The 8378-nt window shown below is 47.4% G+C and overlaps 1 long non-coding RNA gene across 2 annotated transcripts in view; it reads right to left on the bottom strand.

The window, feature by feature from the left end:
* Window positions 1–605: 605 nt before the first annotated feature.
* Window positions 606–8378, bottom strand: part of LOC141058829 (uncharacterized) — a 349619-nt gene continuing 341846 nt past the window's right edge. For both annotated transcript variants that reach the window (XR_012222327.1, XR_012222328.1), the window contains exon 2: window positions 606–985. This is a non-coding gene — a long non-coding RNA (uncharacterized lncRNA). The remainder of the gene's footprint in view (window positions 986–8378) is intronic.

Here is an 8378-nt window from a genome sequence, read left to right as displayed (position 1 = left end):
GAGTGGTGTTATCAGTCAGTGTTATCCTGTCTCTGATTATAAAGATCCTGCTGAAAAAGCTTCTTGGAAGGACAGTATGTAGGAGTCTAAAATCGCCCCAGTGGCGATGTGAGAATTGCAAGATTATTAATTTCGTTTTCTTTTAAAGTTGTAGATGAGCAAATTGATGGGAGTCAAATTAGCTACAAATTTCACAAAATTAGTTTACATTTACTAGAATCTGATTTTTTTTGTTAGAAACACAAGAATGTAGAAAAATGACAACTGAGCAGTCTCTATATTTTGCTGGATTGTTTTAGGGACATGACAGTCAGATTTAATTTGTGTCTTAATGGCATTTAATGGGTTACGTAGAAGTGGTCTGAGCTGATAATAGAGGCAGGTGCCAGATGTGTGATACAGCTGGCACCGACCATGTGTGGCGCGGTCCTGGACGCGCGTCATACACCTGCACCCGACCTAGGATGTGCAGTTATGTCCTATGCCGGGAAGGAGTTAATGAGAATAACTGCTCTTCCTTTCTTCTTTCTTTGGAACTTTCGTTATTATTTTATTTTCTACACTGGAAATTTTGAATGTAAAGACGCCAATAAATTCGCAGATGGAAAAATTAAATTTTTTTGTCTTATTCCAAGTCTGTAATGACGGCAATAACAGCGAGATAATCAGGCAGTAAGTAAAAAACAGTCATAAAATGTAAATGGCCCCGGACCAGCGAAAAATAGAAGCGGGCCTGGAAATGATCCTATTAAACTAAGGAATATGTAAGGTCGGTGGCTGGCAGCGATCATGTCCTCATCTCCGGTCCCGGGAGGAAAGAAAGGCTCGGGTTATAGCGCGATAACAAAGCCGCACCGACATCATCAGGAGCGGATGGATCCCAACTGGACCATAAAGGCCTGGAGGCGCGAGCGCTGCCCAGACACGGCGGGGTCACTACAAACTTCCATGGAGCATCTTTATCATGACTCGGAGAGCATCTAAACTGCAAGAGAAAAAAGGATACAAATATAAATAATGGTGTTTCTCCGATTTATCCAGCATTATTCACGTGCAGTGTTTCATCTGGACGGTGCAAATCCTGAAACAAGCTGAAAAAGTAAAAGCCACAATGGGCCATTTGTCTTCTACATGGGTCTAATACAACATTTACAGCATTATGGTTCTGTGGGTTATGGGGTCCAACGGGAGGATGGGAGTCACCATTACCGCGGCCCGAATGAAATAGAGAGTATATGGTTTCACAATTTGTGTTTTCAATGTTTTGTGTGGTAACCAGTGTTGTATGGATGGAGGTAAAAATATGGGGAGAGACATCTCAGTGGGGTGCCGGACCGCCGACAATCCGATATTGATGACCTCAGTAGGGGACAATTTTTCATAGAAATTTTTAAGTAACTAATAATAAACTTGGTGAACCCTAATATTTCCTTTGCTCCCGGTCTCTAACGTACCCTTGTCACCTACACCTCAATGACATCTCTCCAATCTGAACTTTCTTTTCTTTTGAAGCCTCAAAAACCTCTTATTGTCATTGTAATTCTTTCTCCATTGATGCACAAATAATCATTTTCCTCTCAGTAAACCCCATTCTATCCTGAATATCAGGCTTACATTTTTGTCCAGCTGCTCCACTGATGCCTCCATCCTGTGGAATTCATTGATCTGGTTGCCCGTCTGCTATAAAAAAGATGGCAAACATAGCACACTTACAAAACTTTCCACAATGCTGTACCGTCCTACATCTCCTCATCTCTGTCCACCACCCCTATCCGTCCTCTCCACATTGCTGCACCGCCCTACAGCTCCTCCTCATCTCTGTCCACCACCCCTATCCGTTCTCTCCACAATGCTGCACCTCTCTACATCTCCTCATCTCTGCCCACCACCCTACCCATCCTCTCCATAGTGCTGCACCGCCCTACAGCTCCTCCTCATCTCTGCCCACCACCCTACCCATCCTCTCCATAGTGCTGCACCGCCCTACAGCTCCTCCTCATCTCTGTCCACCACCTCTATTCGTTCTCTCCACAATGCTGCACCGCTCTACATCTCCTCCTCATCTCTGCCCACCACCCTACCCTTCCTCTCCATAGTGCTGCACCGCCCTACAGCTCCTCCTCATCTCTGCCCACGACCCTATCCATCGTCTCCACAATGCAGCACCACCCTACATCTCCTCATCTCTGTCCACCACCCCTACCCGTCCTCTCCACAATGCAGCACCGCCCTACATCTCCTCTTCATCTCTGTCCACCACTCTGCTTGTCCTCTCCATAGAGTTGAACAACCCTATGTTTCTTCCTCATCTCTGTTTACCACCATAGCAGTCTTCTCCACAGGGCTGCCCCGCCCTACAGCGCCTCCTCATCTCTGCCTACCACGCTACACATCCTCTCCACAATGCGGCACCGCCCTACATCTCGTCATCTCTGTCCACCACCCCTATCTGTCCTCTCCACATTGCTGCACCACCTTACAGCTCCTCCTCATCACTGTCCACCACCCCTATCCGTTCTCTCCACAATGCTGCACCGCTCTACATCTCCTCCTCATCTCTGCCCACCACCCTACCCATCCTCTCCACAGTGCTGCACCGCCCTACAGCTCCTCATCATCTCTGCCCACCACCCTATCCATCGTCTCCACAATGCAGCACCGCCCTACATCTCCTCCTCACCTCTGTCCACCACCCTGCTTGTCCTCTCCATAGAGTTGAACCACCCTATGTTTCTTCCTCATCTCTGTTTACCACCATAGCAGTCTTCTCCACAGGGCTGCACTGCCCTACAGCGCCTCCTCATCTCTGCCTACCACGCTACCCATCCTCTCCACAATGCGGCACCGCCCTACATCTCCTCATCTCTGTCCACCACCCCTTCCTGTCCTCTCCACAATGCAGCACCGCCCTACATCTCCTCCTCATCTCTGTCCACCACCCTGCTTGTCCTCTCCATAGAGTTGAACCACCCTATGTTTCTTCCTCATCTCTGTTTACCACCATAGCAGTCTTCTCCACAGGGCTGCACCGCCCTACAGCGCCAACTCATCTCTGCCTACCACCCTACCAATCCTCTCCACAATGCGGCACTGCCCTACATCTCATCTCTGTCCACCACCCCTAGCCGTCCTGTCCACATTGCTGCACCACCCTACATCTCCTCCTCATCTCTGTCTACCACCCTGCTTGTCCTCTGCATAGAGTTGAACTACCCTATGTTTCTTCCTCATCTCTGTTTACCACCATAGCAGTCTTCTCCACAGGGCTGTACCGCCCTACAGCACCTCCTCATCTCTGTCCACCACCCCTATCCGTTCTCTCCACAATGCTGCACCGCTCTACATCTCCTCATCTCTGCCCACCACCTTACCCATCCTCTCCACAGTGCTGCACCGCCCTACAGCTCCTCCTCAACTCTGCCCACCACCCTACCCATCGTCTCCACAATGCAGCACCACCCTATATCTCCTCCTCATCTCTGTCCACCACCCCTATCTGTCCTCTCCACAATGCAGCACCGCCCTACATCTCCTCCTCATCTCTGTCTACCACCCTGCTTGTCCTCTGCATAGAGTTGAACTACCCTATGTTTTTTCCTCATCTCTGTTTACCACCATAGCAGTCTTCTCCACAGGGCTGCACCGCCCTACAGCACCTCCTCATCTCTGCCTACCACCCTACCCATCCTCTCCACAATGTGGCACCTCCCTACATCTCCTCATCTCTGTCCACCACCCCTATCCGTTCTCTCCACATTGCTGCACCGCCCTACAGCTCCTCCTCATCTCTGTCCACCACCCCTATCCGTTCTCTCCACAATGCTGCACCGCTCTACATCTCCTCCTCATCTCTGCCCACCACCCTACCCATCGTCTCCACAAAGCAGCACCGCCCTACATCTCCTCCTCATCTCTGTCCACCACCCCTACCCGTCCTCTCCACAATGCAGCACCGCCCTACATCTCCTCCTCATCTCTGTCCACCACCCTGCTTGTCCTCTCCATAGAGTTGAACCACCCTATGCTTCTTCCTCTTCTCTGTTTACCAACATAGCAGTCTTCTCCACAGGGCTGCACAGCCCTACAGCGCCTCCTCATCTCTGCCTAAAACCCTACCGATCCTCTCCACATTGCGGTACCGCCCTACATCTCCTCATCTCTGCCCACCACCCCACCTGTCCTCTCTACAATGCTGAATTGCCTTACAGCTCCCCCTCATCTCTGTCGACCACCCTACCCATCCTCCCCGCAGTGCTGCACAGCCCTACATCTTTTCTTTATCTCTGCCCACCACCCTAAGCATCCTCTAGAAAGCGCTACATCTCCTTTATCTCTTTCTACCACCCGACCTGTCCTCTTGTTGTGCAGCACGGAGCAATAGTCGCAGGCAAGGCAGTCATCTCCTTTTATGACCTGTTGCTAGATGAAAGTGTGGGTCCTGGCTGGGTGTGTGGATTTGCACTGTGAGGACCTTACACTCACACAGGCGGCATGTAACCGGTTGTGTGGGCTGGCCAAGACCATGTGTTTTACAGTTCAAAGCGAGAGACTTCTGTTCCAACACAAACTCTTTACTGATTGGTAACTTGGTAAGGGTTATATACAAGGGATAGCAGGTACAAAGTATTATGGATGTTTCATTTACAGTATAAAGCATTTTTCACTTTCAATCACCTTTTTCAATAGATTACTCCAGAGCTGGTGAAGCGCACTGTTTTGTCCTATTCTGCACAATCCAGCTTTAGCGTGACAGTCCTGATCAGCAAATCTCCTTACTTGCTCTCCAGCTCCATGCTCTATTTCTTCCACCACTGGTGCCCTGGAACCCACGCACTCAGGACACCCACTAGTCTGTCGTATTCAGTCCAGCTTAGGTCCTGTCAGAGGGATACCGCAACAGGGAGGGGTCAGAAGATTCCGGCGTCAGGCTACACGTGCACCTGCATTGGTTGGATCTTCTTTGCCATCCAGTTAGCTGTGCAGATTCCCTTGCTCTGTTGTTGCAAAGATTAAACTCTTCTGCTAGTCTCCTACAGCTCTCCGTCCTGAGTTGTCTCAGCTGTTCTGATTTCTCCACTACCCTCTGGTATAAATGCTCACCTCTTAGCTTGAGTTGTTGCCAGTGATAGCTTTCTATAACCTGGTTTGGAGCTGAAGGTGTGAACTAGGTGAAGAGAGGTCATCTTAGAGTCTTCACTAAAAATATCTGTTTGGAAGTTTGTTTGTGTCTTTTTTTTACCCTATCTTATATTTGTTTAGCCTCACCTTCTCCTTCCCCTTACTTCATTCCAGGAGCGCGTTGAATGATTGCTGTTTCTTTTATCCACTAATTAGGGTCGTCCTCAAGGTAAGACAAGGATAATAACGTGATTGATATATGGGTTGAAAGCAGTGGCGTAACTACAAAGTTATGGGTCCCGGTGCGAACTTTCAAATGGAACCCCCATGCCAAAATACATGCACATCTCCACTCCATGCACTTCGTACATGCACGGCTCCACACACCTCGTACACGCGCATCTCCGCTCTGTACCCCTCATACACACACATCTCCGCTCCATACAGCTCGTACACATGTGGCTCCGCTCCACACCTCTCTGCTTCATACACCCCTACGACCTCAGAAGTTACGCCTTTGGTTGAAGGAACCTATCTAGGGATGTCAGAGACCTTAATGTTGTGCAGGACAAATGTCAGGGGAGCCCTCTTTAATCTTTCCTTGTGGCAGAAGCCGCCTTCCCTCCTTCTCGCCGTGCACCATCTTACTTCTGGCAGAAGCGTGATAGGTCCATTACCTTCTGTGTCCTGGGGTTTTCCTGACTTGGCATCCTTTCCATGGACCCTTGTCCAGAAGGCCACTCAGTCTTGTCAGTGACTTTTCTGCAGTGTCACACTATCCCTCGCCTTAGTCTCCTCTCATTCCAGAACATCCCTAAGGCAGCATTGCTCACTTCGCACTCCAAACTCGAATTGTCTAACTCACAGGAAGAACATAAAGGAACAGAGGGCAGAAAAGTCACCAGCATTCTGCAGACTCCATAACTGCAGAGTCCAGACTTCCTCTGGTATAAACACTGTGCCCCCGAGCAGCTGCATGCAGCCATACAATACCAAGCACAATGCCCAGCGTTGGATGGGGTGGTGTAAAGCTGCCACCACTGGACTCTGGAGGAGACGTGTTCTGTGCAGTGACGGATCACACTTCTTCATCTGACATCTGATGGAGGATTCAGGGTTTGGTGATTCCAGGAGGACGTTACCCCCTGACTGCATTGTGCCTCTGTACAGATGATGGAGGGGGATAATGCTTCTGACTGTTATCAAGGGGCGGCCTCAGACCCTCAGCTCCAGGTAATGGGAACTCTTAATCTTCAGCACAAGACATTGTGGATAATTGTAGCTTCTAGCTTTGTGAGAACAATTCGGATAAGTGCCTAGTGCATAAACTCCATACAGACATGGAATGTGACCGGCCACACATAGCCCGGGACTCAACCCCAACACCTTTGGGATGAAGTGGACTGGAGATTGTCACCTCTGCTGCGTCACCTCCCTGGTCCTATGTTCTTCTGTCGCTCCATTCCGGCCCCTTACATGACCGCATCACGCCAATCACAACCCTCAGGCTGGCCTCAGTGCTGGAGAACGCACGTGGGTGCTGAGACGGGGACGTTGGAAGGGACAAGAGATCAGGAAAGGAAAAGTGAATAATAATATAAAAAAAATTATTATTATTCCCCCCCTCTCAATTTATGCGGATCAAATTTGATCTTTCTGCAAAAATTAGAATAAATTTGCCTAAATCAAATTGTTCAGAGATTCCATCATTTCTCTGTAGGATCCTTCACTTCCTGCACATGGAGGAAGTTTGTATGTTCTCCCCATGTTTGTGTGGGTTTCCTCCGAGTTCTCCGGTTTCCTCCCACATTCCAAAGACATACTGATAGGGAATTTAGATTGTGAGCCCCATCGGGGACAGTGATGATAATGTGTGCAAACTGTAAAGCGCTGCGGAATATGTTAGCGCTATATAAAAATAAAGATTTATTTATTTTTTTTATTTATGGAGGAAAGGAAGAGGAAGGACCACATAGTGATTTGCTTCTAAACTGCGGAGACCCCTCCATGGTTATGTGGTCGGCCTCAGAAATCTCTGCTGCATTAGTGTAGTTCACTCGAAGACTGGGAAGCCATGTCTGTTCAATAATTACAAAAAAAGTTTGTTAATTTTCAGTAAATTAGTTTTCCAGAGACAGAAGACACAGCCTCATCCTATTGTTCTAATGTCCTCACCTAGATTGAATTATTATTTATAGGTCACTGTAAATCCGCCCTATTAATCATTGTGATATAAATAGATTAGCCTTCCTTTTTCACTATATTCTTGGACATTTCGTACATTCTTTGATAAATCGTTTGCAAAATTAAATTTCACCTAAACGCAATTATTTCCAAATTACTGAAGATGACAGAAATTGCACAAAGAATACAAAGTATCAGGGACGCACAAGACGTCGCTGGTCCAGGCGGGAAACTCCAGAAAACCCTGGACTTTTCTGAACACAGCCCTTCGCGTCTCCAAGTCAGCTTTGTGGTCATTTTTTTTTAAGTTTGTGCACTTATTGGGACTTTTAGACTTTTTTGTAACACAGAAGTGTAATTTTTTGATAAGGGGCAAACTAACATTTCAAAGTTTCTAAGCTAACTTTAAGCTGACTGCATTATGTTAAATTCATAAAGAAAACAAAGATTCTGCGCCCCCAGTGTCTTTAATTTCACAACCTATGTCCATGTGCGTCATGAATGACGACGCCAGGACACCCGAGAAAGGCGGACTGCAGAGAAATCCAGGAGATCAGAATTATACTGGACATTCCCGGAAGACTTGATAAATTTGCCCTCAAAAGCATCTACACTTAGAAAACTTTTGACATTACAGCAGGGATTTCTACCGTGAAATACTGGAAAAGTATTTCGACTAATTTCTGAGTTTAGCTCATTATCAAGGCAAGCTGTCAATTCAGGTGACTTTTCAGAAAAAGCTGTGTGTACATGAGGAATAACACTATTTCTGGCAATTATATAACTTGTATCCTGAAGTTTTCCACCAGGTTTCCTCTCTGCAGACATAATCTCTAATTTTCAGTTGCCTCAGTGCTAATTGCTGAAAACTTTGTGACTACTATATCTCCCATACACACAAAAACATGAGTGATTCCTGCTCTCCCGTCTCTATATAGCACCTATTCAGAAGCATTAACATCATGCAGGGCATTATATAGAAGGAATTGAGCAGTGTTGCTGTGAATTCAGCTTTGAAGTGTGATAAAACACCAAAAAAAGCAGCATTGTGCCACGGTCACTTGTGTCTGGATGCA

Source organism: Dendrobates tinctorius, unplaced genomic scaffold (assembly GCF_039654945.1).
Source record: "Dendrobates tinctorius isolate UK_male_01 unplaced genomic scaffold, ASM3965494v1 ptg000215l, whole genome shotgun sequence".
NCBI lineage: Eukaryota > Metazoa > Chordata > Amphibia > Anura > Dendrobatidae > Dendrobates > Dendrobates tinctorius.
Note: the sequence above shows the minus strand (reverse complement) of the source record. Positions and strands in the feature narration are given on the sequence as shown.